This window comes from Chaetura pelagica, unplaced genomic scaffold, assembly GCF_000747805.2.
Source record: "Chaetura pelagica isolate M959 unplaced genomic scaffold, ChaPel_1.0 scaffold166, whole genome shotgun sequence".
NCBI classification, from domain to species: Eukaryota; Metazoa; Chordata; class Aves; order Apodiformes; family Apodidae; genus Chaetura; species Chaetura pelagica.
In genome coordinates this window covers 2,513,725-2,536,571 of record NW_009953758.1, presented here as the reverse complement: position 1 = coordinate 2,536,571, position 22,847 = coordinate 2,513,725, and the positions used below count along the sequence as shown (strand labels likewise).

Sequence of the window (22,847 nt, the reverse complement as noted above, 5' to 3'; positions counted from 1 at the left end):
CTGACAGTTTCTAAACATTAGTTGTCAAAAAAAAATGTTTCTACTGTTAACAGTTCAAGTGAAATATAGTTGTCCCATGGCTTCTTAGCTGTTAGATATAGCTCTTTCTCCCCAAGGTCCTTTATTTTTTTTCATGACTTCCAGTGGATTTTGGCTTATATCTATTATATATTTGCTTTTTTGACATATTTCCATGCAGGATGTTATAAAATGAAGTTTTTGGCAGAAGTACTGCTCTGATTTAGCAAGAATAAATAACACATCATCTGTAACTACAGTATCCATTTATTCTCCATGGAAACATACACTGTGGTAGATGCTTAAGAGCTTCCACCCCCCCACCACCCCCCCCCCCCCGAAGTGTTTTATCAGAGTTTTAAATCCAGATAAAATAAACATTGGATATGCCGCAGTGGGCATTTCAGAAACTGATTGATTCCTTGTAGTTTATGGATCAAGTGGAATAGAATCAGTAAATGTTATGAGGATTGGGAAGGGGGATTTTTTGTATGATGTTTACATTTTATAAGATTTGGGATAGTAAAGGGTTTGCTAGGAGGGCACTGTGTTAAAGAAGTAACTTAAAATTCTTATTTAAGCTTTTAGTGGTCCATTTACACTGCTTGAAGTAGATGACTTCTAAAAGCCAACAAAGAGCATATGTAAGTGGAGTAAGAAAATCCTACCATTTAAAAATAATAACAATACAGTTTTGTGTATTGTCTAGACAGCTGCTGTTAACAGAGAAATTCTAGCATACTACTTAATAGTAAAAATCGTAATTGGCTGAAGATGATATTTCATTTAATGCAGGACAGGATTCAGTAAAGTTAGGGCTGGTGGAAGATCGTTGCACATGTGTAGAGACTCTAATAATGAATGCTTAATTGTGTATATATTCAGTCATGTATTATTTGATGGTAGCTACAGATGTGAGACAAGAAATTATCTTTCTCTTTGAAGAGAAAGACCTGAAGTTGTCTGGATACTACAGGCAATTGTCTTGTACTCCCTTTCACAAATTTGCCAACTTCATCTGAAAACCTTCTACTTTCTACCTTCCTCTGCTCTTTCCAAAAAGCTGCTCCCACATAAATAATATTGTAATTTCTGTCCTGTGTTTTTCCTGACTGATTTGCTTCCATGTTTGTGTAAATATTGTCTTTCAAGTAGCTGTTTTGGTGTTTATATGAAATTACAGCATTGCTGAGGTTGGAAAAGCCCTCTAGTTCAAACCGCTTTCTTAAACAGGGTCAGCTAAAGCAGGTTGCTGCAGACTCAGGTTTTGAAGGTTTGCAGGTTTGAAAGGATGGAGTCTCCGTAGCCTCTGTGGAGGAAACCTGTGCCAGCTTTCAACCACTCTCAGAGTAAAAGTGTTTTCCTCGTATTTAAATGGAATTTCCTGTAGTTCAATTCGTACCTGTTGTCTCTCATCCTTGTCCTGTTAAGAGCTTGGCTGTGTCTTCCTTGCTCCCTCCCATTACATATTTATGCATATTGGTTAGACTTGCATTGAACGCTTTCCTGATTCAACAGTTCCGACTCTCTCAACCTCTACTCATGACATATGTTCCAATCTCCTAATAATTTTAGTGGGCCTTCACTGAACTCAGTCCACTGTGTCCTGCAATCATCTCCTCTGACCTGCTGGCAGTGCTCTTCCTAATGCAGCCCCAGCATGCTGTTAGTAGTCTTTCTTGCAAGGGCACATCACTTGGTCATGTTTGACTTGTCCACTAGGGCTTCCATAATTTTTTTTGCAAACCTGCTTTCCACCCAGACTGTCCTGGTGAATGTCCTCCCCAGGTGCAGGACTTTCCAGTTACTATTGTTGAACCTGATGAGATTCCAGTTGGCCCGTATTTTCAGCCTGTTGAAGTACCCCCCAGCCATCTGGTCTGTCAAATGCTCCTTGCAGGTCCCTATTTTCTACAAGTATGCTGAGGGTGCACAGTGTTATGAACCAATATTCTGTAAATACATATCCATAAAGTGGTTGCTGCTTCTCTTGAAGAGCTCAGGAAGGCCATGCTGGTGCTTGGCATGGCATAGACACGTGGGAATTTGCAGCTAAGATGGGAGTAAGATTGAATGATGTGAAGCTGCTGAGAATCCCTCACTGTATCGCATAGACTAGAGCATCAGATTCCTCTTAGCCAACTTTTTCTATGAAGATGAGTGATTACTACAGTGGGTATACCCTGCAAAGTCTTCCAGGGACACCAAATAAAGTTATTTGCTGTAAACTCACTATGATTTTCCTCATCCAAGAGGCAGCCTGGCCATTCTTCTATGCTAAAAGAGGGGTGTTCAACAAGTAAAGCTATTACCTGTTTCCTTTGGTGCTTCAAGTTTGAATATGAATTATCATTTTATTGATTTTTGCATTAGCAAATAAGCACGTTTCAAACACTTAAGTGGAATAAATATATGAAGTTCATTATTACTCTACTGCCTGGTCCCAGCCAAGAGCTAATTAAGCACGTTGGGATGATAGTGCTTTTGTGGGTAACAGATCCCTAGACTCTTGCTTTCTAACAGGAAGTTACTGAGAATTAAGTCCATGAAACAAATTTTTGCTCTGGGAATTTTTGTTTATTAACTTACTTAGATATTTATGTTATTGTGATTCTATTTATATTGTCAGACAAAAACACCAAAGACAGTATTACCAAATGCATTATAAATTCTAAAAAGAAAGATTTCAGCAAGTCTTATTTTGTGAACTTTGTGACAGTGTCTAAAACTAGATTTTCAGATTTTTACTGTAATATTTTCTAAATGTAAAACCTTAATTTTGAAAATAATGTTTTGGTTCAAATATTTTTTAATAAAAATTAACGTAAGTTATAAATATTGATCATCATCAAAATCTAGAGTTCCATTTTATGCTGAATATAGCAGAACAGTTAGTAGATGTAAGTATTAAGTAAGTTAGAAACTCTAGGTTTTATTGGCTTTTTTGCAACTTAGAATCTTTTGGGGGATTTTCAAAGCTGTAAGTAGCTCTTAAATGTTAATTTCCATGCTAGTCAAAGGAAATTTTTTGTTTTCCATAATTACTAATGTAGAATGGAATACTTAAAATGGGACTCTTATGCTGTTGTAGTATTAAAAAAGCCATTCTTCAGTAAAATGTTTAGCACCAAGTCACTTGGTCATTCATATATATATATATATATATATATATATAACTGAAAGCTTTCAAGTGAATTACAATCCTATGCTACTAAAAAGTATATCAGTGTGAAAAGAATACTCTTATCTCTTAGCATACTGCTTATCTGGATGCATTATTTAAAAAATTCTCTGCAGTATTGCAGTTAAAGTAGTAGTATTTTTTTTCTGTTCTTTCTAATGAATCATACAACACCTTTTAGAAAATAGTGCTGGGATACTTCCATCTAGAAGTCTCTGCCTAATGTAGTAGTATTATTATAAAGTAGGTGTAATTTCCTTTGCCAATCATATTAGCTATGATAGCAGAATGGAATGCCAAGTACTGGCAGCTGTTTGTTCTTTTATCACTGTCTTTGATATCCCTTGCTTAGTCATTAGTACTTCCACACACATTTACCAGGTTAATGTGTCAGCTACGTATCAGCTATAAAAGTATTTTTGGCAGTCTTTCAAAGAAACCTTTCTTTTGTAGCTGAAAGAATCCAGTCATCTATTCAGTGTTTAAAAATAACTTGCTTCAAGATTATACAGACTGTAGTTGTAAAATTGAACATGGGTTTTACAGTATTTATGAAGTATTGAAAAATGTATTAGGTTGAATTTATTCTGAAAACTTACATTCAAGAATTCTAAAGCCACAGTTTTTCACCCTCTATTTAGCTTCATTTTAGTCTGCCCAGTATTCTAGATTAAAGAAATAATAAATTAATAAAAAGCATAAATTGCAGACTAAAAAAAATATATAGTTGCAGATAAACTTATATTAGCCCAATTAAACTCAGTGTCAAAGTTGTAAGTTTAATAACTTCAATGTGTAGAACATAACATCTTAAGCTACTCAATATTATTTTAATATTGTAGATCATTGTGGCTTCTTCCCCTGACATCATTTCTGTCTCTTCCTCAAGACCTTATTTTATTTGTACATTGCCTTGTTGATATGTTTCTCAGAGCTGCAGATCCACTCACCTGGTCTTTTTCCCCATCATGCAATTTTTTTATGCTTTAAAGTTACATGTTGCATTTTTTTAATACATGCCAAGTTAAGACAAAATTTCTTCTCTTCAGTCTTTTTCTGTGTGACTGTAAAATTAGAGTTGTTTAAAGCAAAAAAGCAGACACAGTTCTGAGCAGTTAAAATGACTGTCCCCACTTAGATTTATCATTGGTGTGACTAAATAGTTCAGCTTCTGAGGCACACAGCTTTTTCTGTGTTGGACCTGGGAAGTACAGTTTATTATCAAAGGATCTTCACACTTGCCTGCAGATTCTGTACTGTGTATCTAAAAGAGCTTATTGTCACTGTGGTAAACATTATGTTGTGCCTGAATGTCAAGATAATAACTTCTTAATGCAGTAAAGGAATTAACTGACCTGTGTTTGGTTCATTGGTTACTGAAATGTGATCATTAGACTCAAAGGAAAAAAAGTAATTGAGTGATGTACTAGTTTACTTTGTACTGTACAGAAACCTATTGATTTGCCAAGGCAGAGCTATTAGATCAGTTAATTTTTGGCTACTTGCTGTATGATTCTGTGAATGTATAGCATAACAAAAAAGCAAAATTTCATTACTGATTCTGTGAGATGTAAAAAGAGCATATTTTATTTGTGCAGTTAAATAAGGTGAAATGAGAGCTTTATGGAAGTTTGCTTTTAATGGACAATATGACTTGTTTCTGCCAACCATTTTGACATCTAGCATCATTATAGTAACCTCATCAAGAATTAATGAAGCAGGTTGAGAACTTTTTAAGAGAACCATGGAATTATGTATTGAAATCTCTTCTGCTGCTGCGTTTAGTATTAATAGTGCTGTGTTCTTTTTTTCTGTTCTCTGTATGTTGAGTCATAGTTACAGGTAGTTGGAGTTCTTATATTTTCTTGTTTTGCTCCATTCTAGACCTGACTATGGAACAAACACTAATGTTCTGAAAATTTTTTACCTGCTCTTCTCTCTACCATGCATGTACTGCTGAAAGAAATTTTAACCCCTTCTTGAGTGCCACTGTGATGATCTGAAGTAGATAGAGTCGCTTTTAAAAATATTTATTAATTTTTTTACCCAATTTTTTTACTCCCTACAATTTATGCAGAAGGCTGCAGGTAACTGGAACTCCTGATAGTGTGCATGTAGAAGGTTTTACTGAATGATCCAGATCTCAGACTGCATGTTTAGAACTAATTTGTTTTCCAAATACAAAGTACGATTCCATCTTTACTGACCCTTGTGGTAGACGTTGTCTTCAGAACACAAGAAGTAGTACAGATAATAATGGTTACATAGATGGTATTTATTGCTTGGTTTAGATGAATATTTTAGCCATTGTTGAGTAAGTAGAATCTTTCTTCTTTTTGGTATAATACTGAAAGTATAGTGAAGTAAATACTAAGGTGGTTTATTAGCCACCAGATCAATGCCTGGCTCCAAACCTGGTGCTACCAGCAGGACTTTGGGTTTTTTGACAGTGATTTGATGAACAAGACACTGGGCCTGCTGTCAATGAATGGGAAAACCCTATTTTGCAGGGGAAAAAGGTGTTAGGGCAAGAGTTAGCAGGGCTTATAGACAGGGCTTTAAACTAGACTCAAAAGGGGAAGGAGATAAAACCTGGCCCACCAGAGATGAACCTAGTGGTGAAGAGCCAAGGGTGGGGGTGAAATCAGTAGCCGAGCTCAAGTGCATCTACACTAATGCACATAGCACAGACAACAACCAGGATGAGCTGGAAAGTATTGTGCAGCAAGATAGCTATGATGTAGTTGCCATCATGGAAACATGGTGATATGACTGTCACAATTGGAATGCTGCAATGAATCGATATAAGCTCTTCAGAAAGGATAGGCAACGTAGGAGAGGCAGTGACATGTCTCTATATGTTAGGGAGTGTTTTGATTGTACAGAGGTGGATTATGGTGATGATTAAGTGTTTATGGGTAAGGATGAAGGGGAAGGCGAATAAGGCAGATATAGTGCTGAGAGTCTGTTGCAGACCACCCAACCAGGACAAGGAGGCATATGAGGTATTCTACAAGTGGCTGGCTGAAGTCTCGCAATTGCCAGCCCTTGTTCTGGTGGGAGACTTCAACCTACCAGAAGTCTGCTGGAAATAGAACACAGCAGAGAAGAAACTGTCTAGGAGGTTCCTCAAGTGTATAGAAGATAACCTCCTGACACAACTGGTGAGACTACCAGGGGAGGTGCCTCACTGTACCTCCTGTTCAGGACACTGGTTGAGAGTGTCCCTTGGGAGACAGTCCTGAAGGGCAAAGGGGTCCAGGAAGGCTGGGCACTCTTCAAAAAGGAAATCTTACAGGATGTTGTCATCTGTCATAAGATGAAAGGGTGAAAACAATTATGTATTTTGATGGAAACAGCAAAGGGAATGGTTTATTGTGATTGACTGAACAAATTTTGATTACGTACTTGTCAATGATGGTATGTTGGTATTCTTCCAGGTGCATTTGTTTAATTGCTACTGTTCCAGCAGACCTTGTCTTGAAATCATAGCTTGATTGCTTTCCAAGTAGCTACAGTCAGAAATTTTTGGGTGATGTGCTGTCCCAGACAGAAAAGTAGAACTTTTACTGGGGAAACAGGCTAAGTGAGCATCATCTTCTGGTGATGTGATTCTAAGAGAACAAAAAGTGCTCTCCTGCCTTAAAGAGTTTGTTGTATGACAGCTGTATATTACAATAAAGAAGGCACATCTGGAGATGTATTTAAGCCACTAAAGTGACAAAATAAAGTATCGAACGACTGTTTCATTCTCAGTCATACATATAGTTTAGTTAGAATTGCTTCCTTATTTTAATGTAGTTTGTCTTACAAAAAAGTGTTTTTTCTCCTAATCCCAATGTCATGGGCAATGTTAAACTCAGAATTCCCTACATTAGTTGATTTCTACATACTAGATAGAAGTTATTAATAGTGCCTAAGTGTGATCCATCATTGCTCACTGCCAGTTGTCAGAATTCATTGCTGTGCTGTAGAATTCACTCTGAATTTTCTTTTGTCTATTTGTGTGGACTGACAGTTTAGTAACAATTTAGGAGGGTTGTAGTGGTTTTGTTTGTTTGTTTTCTAAGTAGTCAAAAACATTTGAGGTATAAGTTTAGACTTCCATATCAGCATTGCAGGTTTTTTGTTGTTGAGGGTTTTTTTCTGGGGGAGGTTAGCTTAATGGCATAACACCTGGGGTTGATATTTGTGCGATCTCTGGTAAGCTCAGGGTTTAAAGGATTTTTACAGCTTCATGCATTAGTAGCTTCTACAGAACTGTAGAGTTGTGTGTTTAAAGCCTCATTCCAAAACAGTTGAAGATAGCTGTTCTGATGTATTTCTAGCCCTCATTTTTTAAGACTGCTGTCAGTTGTTCAGACTCTAGGAATTGTTAAAATTGGTAATATATTAGCAAGGAGATTAGATATAGTTCCCTCACTTAATGCTACTTTACTGTAAGTAACTTTTAATTTCAGAAATGACCGTGTCAACACTGTTTTCCTACATTTGTCATGATAAACTACCCAAAGTGTTAAAATACTGTCTTACCCTGGGTTTTTAACAAATACATTTTGGAAAATTGTTTATTTTGGCTTGCATGTAAAAAGCTTTAGAAGATATGATGCTGGTTCTGAGGCTCGCTGGTAGAGAGGCAGCTCATCAAAATTACGGATGTTAAAGGGGGAACTTGTACCTATAAGGGGGAACTAAACCTGTAAGGAATCCTCACTCACAGTTATTTCTCATCTTTTGAGGGAGCAACCTGATGTATTCGTAAATCTCAATTTAGACATGCAACGCATGACACACTGGTCTGTTAATAAAGGTTAGCTGTTGGCTGGTAATACTAGTTTCTTTTGTAACTTTCTGTTGTTATAGGGGCAGCTACTAAAGGTGTAAACTTGAACTATCTGAATGTGGGTTCATTTGTAATTTAACCTTTAAAAGAAGCTGTTGCTTAGTATTTGCCTTGTGTTGGTCTATGGGTGTTTAAGTTAAAAGGTTCATAGAAAGAAGAAGTAAAATCTTGTCTGCTATATGGGATCTGTGTAGTAAAAATCTTAAATGGATGTGCATTTCCAGGACAAAATTGGAGAGATCTGTGTATGAAGACACTTCATTACCAGGTTGCATTTCATCAGTACAAATACGAGCTTTGTCAAGCTGTATTTAGACATTTTAAGTACTTGTCAGACCCTCTGGAAAGCTGATGATTGTGGTCTTGCTCCTCTGAAATGTCTTTTAATTTAAAACTTAGAGCATAATAAATTTTAGCCTCACAAAAATCAGTCTGACCTTATGTGACGGCTACATTTATTTTCTGGAAAATAATAGTAAATTTAAAAATGGCAAAATAAAGAGTAAAAAAAAATTATTAAAATAGAAGCAATAGCAGTGGTTGTGACTAGCCCCTAGTAAGATTATGTACTGATTACTATCTAAACTAATAAAAAGAAATGTGTTAGTATTTTCTTAGGAGTAAAAAGTGGTGGTGTTTGCTTTAAAATCGCAATCATAGGCAGAACTTTGGTAAGTGTCTACCACTGATCTTGTCTGTTCAGTTTCAGATTGATTTACAGTTACTATTGAATGTTCACACAGCCCACTAATAGACTGAGGTATTTGTATCCTGGGGACTTAGTCTTGAGTAGCTGTATGCTGTGTATAACAACTAAAACCTTCCAGAATTAAGGTAGTAGGGTGAAATTCTCTCTTCATCTATACTGTCATAATTCCACTTACATCAGTCAAGTTCCATCAATATAAGTATGAGCAGAAAATTGGCTTTTACTTTAAAAGTCTCTGAAATGCTCAGGAATTTATTCTGGAAAATTAAAAATATGGACTAATCAGTGGAACTTTTATATCATTACTTGGTAGGTTTTCTGTCAAGAAAAATAATGTTATACCAGATACAAGTGGTGAGTGTTTTAATATTGATACTTGTCCTTATATTTCAGTTGATTTATTGACAGATTCTCCACTTAATAAAGTTTAGATAGAATATTTTTTGTGGTTGCTTCAGTTATTCTAATGTATTGACATTTTTCATACGTTCACTACCTGAAGCATACATTCAGCGCCTGAAGCTAGTTTGCTTCTTCTGTTTTAAGTAGGATTACCAAATCTTGCATGCTATATTACAAATACAAATTTGCATTCAATGTCATTTTATCATCTTGACAGCTTCCTAATCTACTGTGTTCCTCTGTGGAGAATAAGTAGATGGAATTACAAGTTGTTATCCGTGGGAAATCATGTAATGGTGTAATTAACATTAGTGGAACAGCTAACAACAATGACAACATCCAAAAACTCCAGAAAAAAACCTTTAAAATTATGTTGCAGTTTGTATCTTTTTGAGAAGGAAAATATGCTAATATATATAGTTTGAAAACACTTGATTTTTAGTTTCCATTAGATGTTAAGTTAAATACATTTATGTTTGTGCACTTTCAATACGATGGTTGTTGTGCTGCACAAAAAATGATTATACAAAATATCAAAGTAAAATTATAATTTGAGATCCAAACTAATTAGCACATAGGCAGTTAGGGCTTCAGATTAAGTGCATGCTGTCTAAGTTGTTAGATCTTCAAGGCTGACGATTAGCATATCCTGCTTCCAGTCCAAGGAAGATGTACAGTTGTTGGCTTTCATTGCTGTTGGTTGATGCTGCTGAAAGCAGTAAATGCCCCTGAGCAGAAAAATACAGATTGTTGAATTGCATTACTCTCAGACTGTCATTCTGTAAAGCATACATAAAAATATTTCTTTAAAGTAAATGTACTCTTATTTGAGCTGAGATAAATATATTTAATAGCAGATATATTATAAAGAAGAGCAGATAATTCTGCATGTTTTGAAACATCCATAAGGGAGAAAAATCAAACTTTATGACAATTAGTAAAGTTACTGTATTCTCAGAGCATCAGCTGAAGATGTCTCTTTCATTTAATAGAATTGAGGCCAAGCCTGTATCACACCAAATCTTGGTCACAAGATTTTTAATTTAGTTTTATGCGGGTTTTTTTAACAGCTATTGGTTATGATGCTATAGGAACAAAAATGTTCTAAACTATGTGCTAGAAAGCAGTTCCTTCAGGATATTGGATACTTTTTTTCATTTCTTCATTGGTAGGTATTCCAACTCTTACCTTTCAAAACTAAGTTCAGAATTGTCATTTCACCATTACAATACAACCTTCATCAATAGCAAGCGTTCCAAAATACATAACAAAGTGAATGAGAAAATCCTAAAATTGTGCATTTGGGGGACAGAAGATAAACACATTTTCAGAGATGCTCTTTTTGTATGTATATGAAGGATCTTGTTACCTGCAGGATCATAAGGCTGAACTGAAGTACCCATCACTAAATTAAGTTTTTGTAAGGGCCACTTTTGGTCACTTAGTGATTTATGGTATTTAAGTGATTTGACAGGCAATTTACCTGATATTCAGCAAATCTGAGTACACAAGATGCTTAGGAATCTGTTCCTGAAACTTGAGTATTTTGGGATGATGACTGTAATGAAAGCGTATTTTTAAAGTGAAGTTCTATTTATTTATTTTTTTCAATTAATCACTATAGTTTGTTATCCCTTCAGCAATTCTAGTTATAATTTATTCATGGCTTGCCATGTTCATGGAGAAAAAAAATGAAAGACACAATACTCCATACTGTGTTTCATAAATAGTTGGTTTTCAAAATTTGATATTTTATTGTTGCGCAGACTTCAGAGCAGATGAGATGTTTTCTGATTTTATTTTAAATTTTTGAACTTACACTGTTCTAAGTGTCTCCTGCACTGGATGTCAATTCTTGATATAGATCTTAACTATTATAATTTAATAGTGGTGAATACCTGCATTGTAGGAGATTATATTGGGTAGTGTTTTAAGACATTGGAATAATGAAGCTTACACACATACCTGCAGATACTCTTTAAGAGGTTGAAAGGGTAAAAGTTTTTTTTTTTTTTAAAAATATAAATTACCAAACAAAAAGATTATATATACAGGGTCATACTAGGTATGGATTTGTGTTTACATCTGCATAAATCAGGCATAGCTCTCTTGAAATTAATAAATTGATATCAGTGTAAAAATGAATTGAGGTAACAATCAGGTCTGAACTTTGCAGAGGAAACTGGAAAAATAAATAATTTCAAAATGCACCGCACTCAAAGAATATTAACTGGATCAGGACTGTACCCTTATCAGCAAAGCATTTTCTCCATCATATTTTGTGTATGCGTTCCTTTTATCTTAATTTTGATTTTAGAGTTTGAGAAGTATTTTCTGTTTTTCAAAAGATAAAGTTCATTGGGTCCAATCCTGTGATTTTTTAAGTCAACAGTAAAAGAGCTGATGCTTCTTTTAATCAAACCCAGCATTCTAGTAAATGCAATATTTCCCTTGTCTTCCAGTTCTAACGAATTAGGTTTTGGAATTAGTGCTGAGGCTAAGCAGATCAGGGGAGTCAAGCGTCTTAGCAGGGATTGAATTCAGGAAAAAAAAAAATAATTAAGAACAACTTGCGGTTCTTTTTCAGAAGTTGGCTACTAAATTATATGTTCTGTGAAAAGTATTTGAACTTAGTAGAGCTTTTGGGCTATGTGCTAAGAAATTCAGGTAGTGCCAAGCACTGCTTTGAACTGCACATAATTATATGTGACTTCTGTTACACATTTTGTAATACAAAAAAGAAGCAAAGATTTGTTACAATCAAATATGAAAATTATAATGAAGGAAGGAGTACATCAGTTTAAAAGTAATCAAAAGCTATAATAAATCATTGGATATTGCTATTTTGTTTGATATTTTGGGAATCAAAATTGAATATCTTTAGAGTTTCTGGAGAATGGAAGCTGTCTTAAATTATTTTGGCAAAGGTATTGCTTGTGTCTTATCACAGCATATCTAAAGGCAGTACAGATGAAACTGGCAAGAGAACTGATTCTTATGAACTGCAGCAAATACAATACAGTATTTCTATGCTTAAGAAGTTAACAAATAGGAAAAACAAGATTGTTGCCATTCAGTTAGTGGTGATAAGAATAAAACCCACCTATTTATGTGAGTGTATGATATTAACTACCATGGCGGAACAGCACACCATCTCTCCTCTACAGAGACTTGAATTTCTCTGGACTGGGCTACAAAATGTCCACCCCAGACATCCTGGAGAGGAGAACGGAGCTGGAGCTGTGGGGCCTGGCACAGCACATCCGATTCCTGCCCGGGTGCAGCACAGGGGCTGCTGTTCATGAGAGCAGTCTCGGGAGCTCTGGCTATGTCTGGATTCCCATGGGTGAGCACAGGGATTCCAGGGTATGTGCACAGGGACTCACACCTTTGAGACCTGTTGAAACCTCCTGCCACTTGTCCAGACTTCTTCATTTCTGTAAGCAAGAAACAAGAAGAAATAAGTGCTTCTTGTGCAGCTAATATTCTTTATTGATTTGATATCTAGTTGATACTGTAATAAGATGCTGAAAGGTAATTTAGAAGGTATATACTTTAGACAAAGTTTCTTGTTCTTTTCTGAATTGATCAAGTGAGGTACCAGTGTTTGTACACATAACAATAAACATAATAATGGAATAATTTCAGTAACATGAAGCATTATAATTTGAGGAAGTGAGTAGTTTCTATTAGGAATACTACAGTAATTCCCTTTATTATTTTGTGAGAGCATGTATGAGTTCTCCAAATGATTGTTCATACGCACACTGTGGATCCAGTATTCCCCTGGAACTTCAGCCTGATCTGTGTGCTAGTCTCAGTCTTTGGTGGACATAGAGCATTTCCAAATAAATGTGGTTGGAAGTCACACACAAGGAATCCAGAGGTTTTTTTGAGACTCATCTGTCCTAAGGCAGTTGTGTTTCAGATGGTTTACATTTTTCTTCCTTAGACGAGGGGTCATTCCTGAAGAATATTGAACCTTGGGTGAGGGGCATTTCCATGCAGAACTGTGCATGGAATATATGGGATAACACTTAGAGGTCAATCATATAATATTAATTCTAGTGGGGCTGACTCATAGCTTCATGTCACCTTTCCAAAGTTTTGTCTTTGTCATTCAGAGGGCTTTTAATCTAGTGGGAGAAAGCCTTGAAGTCTGAGGAGAGGCATCAGATTTTTTTTTTTTAATTTTTTTTTTAAGCTGCTGTTTCACAGTCTCTTCTGGAGAAACTTCTTTAGTAATTGTGGAAGAGACAAACTTACCATCTTAGATGGAATGTTCCACCACAATACTCCATGCCTAAGTTTAGACTGAATTTACACCCTTTGTGACTGGATTGAATGCTTGTGGTTTTCTTAGAAAAAAGATTGTAGTTTAATTGTCTAACCCCACCACTTCTGAACTTGTTAGACACTCCTGGAACATTTCCTTTGTCACATTTCTATAAAAAAAGAATAGAATCAGTTAGAATCTGGCTAAATACTTCATTTCTCCACCAATGCTTTTAGTGCTAAGTGACAGCTAATTAGCAGCTTTCCTGACTTGTCTGCCTACCTTTGTGGCACAGTGTGACAGGCTCTTATTTAGGCTCATGTTTACAACCTGTAAATATGTTCTGTTACAGGTAAGCCATGTCTTGGCATTTATATGAAACTCATAAGTTTCTAGTGGACAAATTAAATGTTTTGTTGTTTTGTTGTTTTTTTTCCTAAACTAGGTTACTTACCACATTCCTTCCTTCTTTCCTCCCACCCCATAAATGCCATGGGACTGTAAGTCACCACTCTCTCTAGAAAAGCCCAGGCATCTCCAGTGACATCTCTAAGGGATTTCTCTGTTTAAACATTTTGTAGATTTTCCCACATGGAGTTCATTTACCTTCTCCCTTGCCTGCCCACCCCTTCACTATACCTTTGGTGCAGCCTCTGGACATGATGCATAATTATTTTGAGGAGTTTTAGAGTCCATGTCTTCCTACAACTGCTAGGTAAACTTTGAAGGTTCAGATACTAGTTGGAGTCAACCAGTACAAGAATAAGATGTGGAAGTCAACCATTAACCAATTTAAAATGAAGGTTATTCAATAGTACCTGAACACTATTTGAAATGTACTTTCTCTAGGCGTGTTTGCAACTAGCCCTCCTTTCTCTTTAAACCAAAAAGATGGAATAAGGAAGTACACTTCACATTATCCTGTACTTGTTGCTGTATCAATGTAGATGCATAATTCTAAAGGCAAGTGTTTCTCAGCATTTGGGTAACATTTTGTTTCTTAATAAAATTCTTATCACATATTCACTTGAAATGTATTTTGTCTTATATTTGTAAAATCTATACAAATTTATAAATTAGTAAAAACAGGGATTTCTATATGCTTGGAAGTGTCTTATAAATGAGGAATTAGCTATTACAACAAAAATTATTGTCTGTGCCACTGAAGCTTTGGTAAATAATTTAATACATTGGGAATTTTTGACAACAGAGAGATGAAGACCTGCCACTTAAAAAACTGCTGTCTGTTAACTGCTTTCTACCTCCAGTAGTCAAAAGCTGTTAAGCTTTAAGTGCTCTGCCATATTCGTGGGCTTTTATAGCTTAAGAATAGAGCAGACAACAGTGATGAGGGAAAACGATGGTAGGTAGACTTAAAATACTATAAAGCATAGACACAATTGTATATAATGCCTGCAGTTGAAACCTTTTTGAATTAAATGATCAGCCATATGTGCCACCCTTATGGACCCTATAAGAAGAAGAGAAGAAATGTACCCTATTGCTAACTGTGTATGAAATTGCAGTGTTAGAAGATATTGACCAGATGTTTCAGTCTCAACAAATAGCTTGTTATATGACTGAGTGAAAATCTCTCTGCTGCTTTGATCACGTACACCTTAAAGGAAGAAGTAATTTAATAGAGGCTGTCAAAGTTCATCACTGTCAATAAAATTTGACTTGACCTTTGCCATCTGTTTTTGATACTATTGCTGATAGAAGCTGATAGGCAGCTGTTTACAGTTTGTGCTTTATGAATTCTGTGCTTCCAGACAATGAAAGAAATCTCTTCACTTGTGGATTTTTTGCTGTCATTTTGAGTGTGGGTGTATTCATTGAGACTGCACATCATCTAGCAGGGGAGTGAGAGTGACATATGCCTGCATTTTGAAAAGGAAGATTTGTTTTAAGGTTATAGATATGCAAAATCATGTGCAAAATATCCTAAAATGTCACTTTGCAACAATATCAACTTCACTTACAGGTAAATACAGTGTTTTACACTGGAGAATTTAAAGGCATTTTAAAAATACTTCTCAGTCTTTGCTATATCTCTATGAAGTAAGTGCCAATTCTTTAGAGATAGAGTTGGCTCAGACATGATTAACAGTAGTGTACAGTTGCCCAGTGGGCCTGTCTTACTGGAACCAATATGTTGTTCCTTGTTCTTGTTGTTAATATGTTTCCATTAGCATCTTAACAGGACACTTTCTAACCACAGAGAAAAAGCTTTTTTTGCTGTCATATTTTATTTTCCACTTTGCCATGTTTCACATGCAAGGAGATTAGTATATTTGAGTTCTTCTACTGATGCAGATACTCTTAAACCTTACCTTGTACATAACTTTGTAGTATTACCAGATTTCTTACTAAATAGTTGTATACACTGAAAAAGCTGTGGAAGAATCCCAAGTAAACCTGGAGTTCTTACTGTTATGATAACCTTGATGTAAGTATCATTAGAGTGTTGAAGAACTGACATGATCAGCCCTATTTTGTAGCTGTCATCTTCTACCTCATTTTGAAAAGGGACCATGTTAGTGTTGTGGAAGGGAAAAATCAGATCAAACAAGGAGGAGGCAGTTGGTGTTTAAGGTTCTGTGCTTTGGACACAAGGCCAGCTGTGGTCTCAGTTGCTTGTAAGGTGTTGCAGGAGACATTCTGCCTTTGGCCTCAAATAACATATGTTGAACTTCAGAAGACTGGCTGCAGCACTTCAGGTATTTGCTACAGTTCTGTCTCATTACAAACCCAGGATAAAAGTGTAATGGAGTAAGGAGTAGTAGACGAGGTGCTTAGACTGGCAAATGTTTAAGGGGTGCAGTAAAAGAGAGAGCTAGGTTTTGGCCACCTTGAAACTTTGAATTACGACTACTAAGTGTTTAATTACAGAAAATATGCTTGTATTTCCTTGTGTATCAAGAAGCTTACAAACTACACTGAAAATAAAATGGTGATCAAGCAGATGAAGACCAAGAGGGAAAGAATAGGAAATGTAATACAAAGACTAGTAGCACTGAAAATAGTTGGATTATGGATTTTGTTAAAAGGCAGTTTGTTACCTTTTTGTTTTTAGTTGTAGAAGTGAATGAAGTTCCTGGATCATTAACGTTTCGATAGACATCTTAATTGGAAAAAGCTATAGCAAACACAACTTGTGGCACTGTACTGGAACTAACAGATATTCCTGTGCAGAGATTTGATTGGTACATGTTGAACCAAATCCTGATAAGATTTAAATATTGGTCTCACTGCAAGGTTCTAGCTAGTATTTTCCTTTAAAAGGTAGTATCACTTCCATCTCATTTGACTGGAAGTTGCTTGAGGCAGTTGCAATGCATTTTAACAATATCACTTCCTCGTGCAAGATTTGGCAGCTTCAGTTAACAGTAGAAGAATCACTATACAGGATATGGGGCTCCTTTTTGCAAGCCTGCTTTTGTAAAGATAAGCTTATTTTTTCTTTTCCATTTTTTTCTTGTACGTCTGTTACATGATAATAGCTGTAGTAATCTTGGCATGTATATCAGTGGGGGGGGGGAGGGGGAAAGGAGAAAAAAAGATTGCTAAGATGTTGGGACAAAACTGTAGTATCTCATCTATTTTCCAGGGTCTTGATGCTGTATTCTTGTAACAATGATTCCGAAGTACTGGGTCTGTTTGGGATGGAGTTGGATTTTCTTCATAGCAGCCCATAAGGTGCTGTGTTTTAGGTTTGTCATCAGGGCAGTGTTGTTTAACACAGCAGTATTTTAGCTGTTACTGAGCATTGCTTGCACAGCATCAAGGCATTCTCTTGTTTTTTACTCTGCTGTCCCAGAATGGTCAGCCAGAGGTTGAGAATAGTGACAGCCACAACAGCCAACCCCAACTGGTCCAAAGTAGTCCAGGCCATATGGAATATGGTCAGCAATAAAGCTGTGGGGAGCAGTGAGGGATGGAGAGTGTTTCCAAGGTAGCCATGGCTTAGAGACGGGTTGGGCATCAGTTTCTGGTGGGAGGTGGTGAATTACTGCCTTTGCATCAAAAAGGTAGTATCACTTCCATCTCATTTGACTGGAAGTTGCTTGAGGCAGTTGCAATGCATTTTAACAATATCACTTCCTCGTGCAAGATTTGGCAGCTTCAGTTAACAGTAGAAGAATCACTATACAGGATATGGGGCTCCTTTTTGCAAGCCTGCTTTTGTAAAGATAAGCTTATTTTTTCTTTTCCATTTTTTTCTTGTACGTCTGTTACATGATAATAGCTGTAGTAATCTTGGCATGTATATCAGTGGGGGGGGGGAGGGGGAAAGGAGAAAAAAAGATTGCTAAGATGTTGGGACAAAACTGTAGTATCTCATCTATTTTCCAGGGTCTTGATGCTGTATTCTTGTAACAATGATTCCGAAGTACTGGGTCTGTTTGGGATGGAGTTGGATTTTCTTCATAGCAGCCCATAAGGTGCTGTGTTTTAGGTTTGTCATCAGGGCAGTGTTGTTTAACACAGCAGTATTTTAGCTGTTACTGAGCATTGCTTGCACAGCATCAAGGCATTCTCTTGTTTTTTACTCTGCTGTCCCAGAATGGTCAGCCAGAGGTTGAGAATAGTGACAGCCACAACAGCCAACCCCAACTGGTCCAAAGTAGTCCAGGCCATATGGAATATGGTCAGCAATAAAGCTGTGGGGAGCAGTGAGGGATGGAGAGTGTTTCCAAGGTAGCCATGGCTTAGAGACGGGTTGGGCATCAGTTTCTGGTGGGAGGTGGTGAATTACTGCCTTTGCATCATTTTAGCTTGATCCATGCATTTTTTTTTTTTTTTTTTTTTTTTACTCACTGCTGCACTTCCAGTTCTCTCCTCCAGGGAGGAGGATTGAGAGAATGACCGGGTGGGCATTTAGCTGCTGGCTTGGGTTAACTCACCATGGTAGGGATTTTAAATTACATAGCATGTTTAACAGTGACAGAATGTTGCAGTCCAGTTGTACTTGAGGTGTATCACTTCATTCACAAGACAGAAGTGATCTCACTTGGAACAGTGACACATCTTTCTTTTAGACTTAATTTGCATATTGTCAGGATTTTGTGTTTTAAGATTTAAATATATATATATATAAAGATTTAGGGGTTTATTCCACTTTTTCTCTTTTTATCTGATTTTCTAAGATGAGGTGTGGTGTATTTTTTTTTTTAACATCTAAAATATTTCTAAAAATATATGTAGCTTTTGAATGGACTGTGTATGTATTTGGTGATGAGACATGTCCTACGGGTATAATAGACTTTTGAAAAGTGTATAGACTCATTCTAAAATTCAGAATATAACAATATAAGAGACTCCAAATATTTGTATTTCTCTATTTCTGTACTGATTTAATAAAAATAATGCTTGATAAGTAGTTGTTAACATTGTTTAGTTTAGATCTTAGCAAACATATAAAGTCTTAGCTAATTTTAGGTCTTTGGAGTCCTCTCCTCTGAGTTGCAATTTAAAATAAGATCAGATTTGACAGATCATGCAGAGAAGAGTCCAGCTTCAAATAAGGCACTTCAGATATCTGTGTTCAGTGTTAATGAATTTTGAAGATCTTGCAGTGTGAAGGGGCATAATGCTTCTTGTTGTGTTGTCAGTTTCTAGGCATTTAGGATTCAAATCTACAGCTGAAAACTCCTATGTGCAGAAGATATGTCAGTCTAAGCAAAGCTTGTATTCTTTGGCATTGTTAGTTTAACAGGACTGACAGATACAGAAATGCACTACTGGCGGCAGCTGTAAAAAAGAATTCAGGAGGTAAGGAGTTCAGATGGAGAACAATATGGGACTGATAATGTCTTCATCAGCCTCTTTGTTCTGATGGTTTATGTTGTCCAGTTAACAGGGGCACTTAAAGCAATGCATAGAGTCAGAGTGAAATGAAATAGTTGCTGAAGGATCTTTGTTTTAGTCAGGCTATAAAGCTGTTTTAAGCTTCATCAGTATGATGTTGCTTTTAAGTCTTAAGGGATTGTGTACTGAGACCCAGTGTAGTGGCCAACTCTCCTTTTGCATGGGAAATGTCTTGGCAACTGGAGATAGTGAGGTAAACTGGATCCGCTGCTTCAGGTAGAGGTCCTTGTCTACAGTGAACTTTGAGCAGTGAACAGTGAAGAAAAGCACTGAATGCAGATCAAGTGTTGTGATATGGGATACTGACCTCTGCCCCTGTGGCAGAAGCATGATGTTCTCAAGCTAAGGAGGATAACCTTGGGAAGCACAAATCGAAGAATGCAGTTCTCTCCCATTCTTTCTTTAATACTTAAAGACCACTGATTTTCTTTCACATGGTATGAAGATGCATTTTTTCGGTGTAAGGGAACATTCAGGTAACTTTGTAATCTCGAATATAATTCTCCAATACAGCACTAAGTAGTCAATCAACATCAAATCTGTTTTAGTGCTGGTAGAATTGCTTCTGTAAATTGGAGGAAAAGTTGTTTCCAAAGTTGTTTCCTAATTAGACAAAAGTGGGAGATAGATGTACCACAGCTTTGAGTCTGAGGATATCAAAGAGTGGGACATAGTCAACTCCAAGGAGTTACACAAATTCACAGTTGAGTCTTCAGAAGTTTTACTTGTTACCAGGTTTTCTCAGCATCTCAGCATCTTCCAAGAAAAAACAATGCTGTTCTCTGCAGTTGGCACCCACTCCCTGGAGCAGAAATGTTCCTGCACCTCTCTTAGAGCTAAAGCATACCAAAGAGTTCATCCTGCTAACTCTGATCATGAAAAAATACAGATGTTCCTAATCTCATAAAAATAAGGAGAGAAGCATTCTGTCACTTTTTAGTATTAAACAGCAAGGGTACTAGCCTCTTGGAAGTTCTGGCTTCAGTATTTGATCATAAGCAATAATGTTGCTGTAGGGATAGAGCAATCTGACATGAGGATGCTTATTTTGAAATCAGTCTAAATTTTAAGACAGGATTACACTAAAGAAAAAAAGTAATTTTTTGAAAATGTTATTATTTGCTTTTAGTTTGCCAGGGTGCATGCAACAAAAATGGAAGGAAAATACAATCTGTTTAACTCAAGAGAACATCTGAAAGGTGTTCTATTTCCTGTGCTCCTTCTTCTGTCCCAGATGCTTATCGTAATTGAAAACATCAGGGCCTGTCCTTGTGTGTTCCTGATGTCCAAGCTGCATTGACAGAAGAAAACTGTAGGATGGAGAAACACATGAGTTTTCATAAACCAGTCTAGGTTTAGAGTTTCCTTTGTGTTATCCCGTTCCTGAGGCTGTTTTGTTCCTTCGTGATAAGTTGCCAGTTTTGACAATTCTGTCTTTGAGACATTAACAGCCACAGATTCCCTGGGGTGATGGTGAGGATTCGTGGTGTGGCCAGGTGCCAACCTTTCCTGACCAGACTGTCAATACAGTCAGTTAATAGCTGACTTACTGCTTAGCCAGACCCTGGATAATTAACTCATTATGCTAGTGCCTGCTGAGATGGGTCATTTTCTGTTTCTGTCTAGTGTCTTTTTCATTCAATTAAATACTGTATTCTACATAAATCTATAAAATGAATTTAAAGTTTATATAACTGTATACCTGGCATTAATGTGTGTGCTTTGTTATTGGCTTTCATTTGATATTGGATGTAATGCTGCATGATTGTTTTCATGGTGATAAATGTCTTGTGATGGCTCACTCCTACTCCCATTTAGAGTCTTAGCCAAAATGTTGCTAGTACCAAGTAACGCATGGAAGCCTGTTTTTTCTACATCAGGTTATTCAAAATTAAACGCCAGTTCAGGGACAATTTTTTTTCAAGTGGTCCAGAGTCTACCTGGAGCCTCTTTTTTTTCTCACATATGCAAAAAATGCCTACTGATTCATTCCACTGAGTGCAACTTCAATGGTATACCACAGAGATGTTTCTATAGTTCAGTTTCATCAAGCTTGTCATATGATGTCAGGTTTTTGCCTTTACTAATATGTAGACTTTTAGCTGAGGAAAAGAGGAACAGTTTTTAGGAATTCTACAACTACCAGGACCTCACCATTATTGTGGGAATATGTGGAGGTAATGTCAAGAAGCTGGAAGTATTTGTAACTGTAGATCTGTGATGAGAGGATCTTTTCAAACAAAATGCTAAACGGCTTTTCTACCTTCCTTGGTGTTGTTTAACTTGGCTCAGATGTTCAATTGAAAGGAATATCTAAATAGTGGGAATATTACCCTCCCATAGAACACCTATGTTTCGATTAATCATGAGTGTGAGTAGAACCACTGCTTATGGAAGAAATGGTCTGCACTCAAGAAATCCTATCCTGTGACATTTCATTCTCAAGAATAACTTTACTTATATTGAAAGTGAGGATCATGACAGTCATATGTGGCATGTATCAGATGTGAATTCAAACTGAGCTGCTTCCAACTGCCAAAACTGTGGTACTTGGATGGAAATACTTTTTTTTTTTTTTCACAGATGTATGTAAAGTACTATTTCTGTTATGCTCCAGATGTTGTCAGATTTCACATATAAAGAATAGAAAAGTTATGTCATTTGATAAAGTGTTGTAAGCCTAAGGTACAGTTTGAAATATTGTTTTAAAAACTGGTGAGGTTTGGTGCTTTGATAAATGCTGTTTATGGTGATCTCTGTTAATTCTTGTTATTTATGAGAGTATAGCATGCTTTTCAATATGAGACATGAGGCTTCAGGTACTTCTGTTATTCCTGGTGTGAAAATTGGTCCCATATTTGCATACAGTAGGTCACAAAATGTTTAATCTTGTTAAATCATCTGTTTTACTTAACCATACCTGAAGTAAGATTTAACACTGCCACCATCTGACAGCACAATCTTTGTCCTTAGACTTAATAAGCGTTGAATTGCTGCAGGAACGAGGCCTTGCAACTTCTGTCCACCTTTGCCTTATTAATGAAGACTGCTACATGACTATGTTTTCTTTTCTTTTTTTTCTCCTCTGGAGCTGAAAGTAATAAAGATGTGACTAAGCATGTATTTGCAACTCAGTTACTTGACCTTTCTGCTACCCACAGCTACCACTAATGCTGCTTTGTAATGGAGACATTATCGTTTATTTAAATCTTGATTAGGAAACAATTATAAGTAGGGTTTTAGTAGAGCAGTAAATTGATCTAGCCTTTAATTCATACTACAGATTGAGTGGATAAGCTTTCTGACTGTAATTAGAGTGAATTATAATGACTTCAATTGATTGACTCACCACCAGCAGAGTAGGGCCTATGATTGTTCTTCACATGTATTTTTTAGTTTACTCTTGATTTTACAGATCTGCTAAATGCTGTTTTTTATCTTAGTACAAAATGGAGTTGCATTTACTGTTGAGTGATACATATTTTCTTTTAATAAAAGAGGAGCTTTATGAAATAAGCTGGCAGCTTAGCAACGCTGCAGGTACACT

At 36.4% G+C, this 22,847-nt stretch overlaps 1 protein-coding gene across 1 annotated transcript in view; it reads left to right on the top strand.

The window, feature by feature from the left end:
* Positions 1 to 22,847, top strand: part of ADK (adenosine kinase) — a 269,180-nt gene that overhangs the window by 91,006 nt on the left and 155,327 nt on the right. The window lies entirely within an intron of this gene.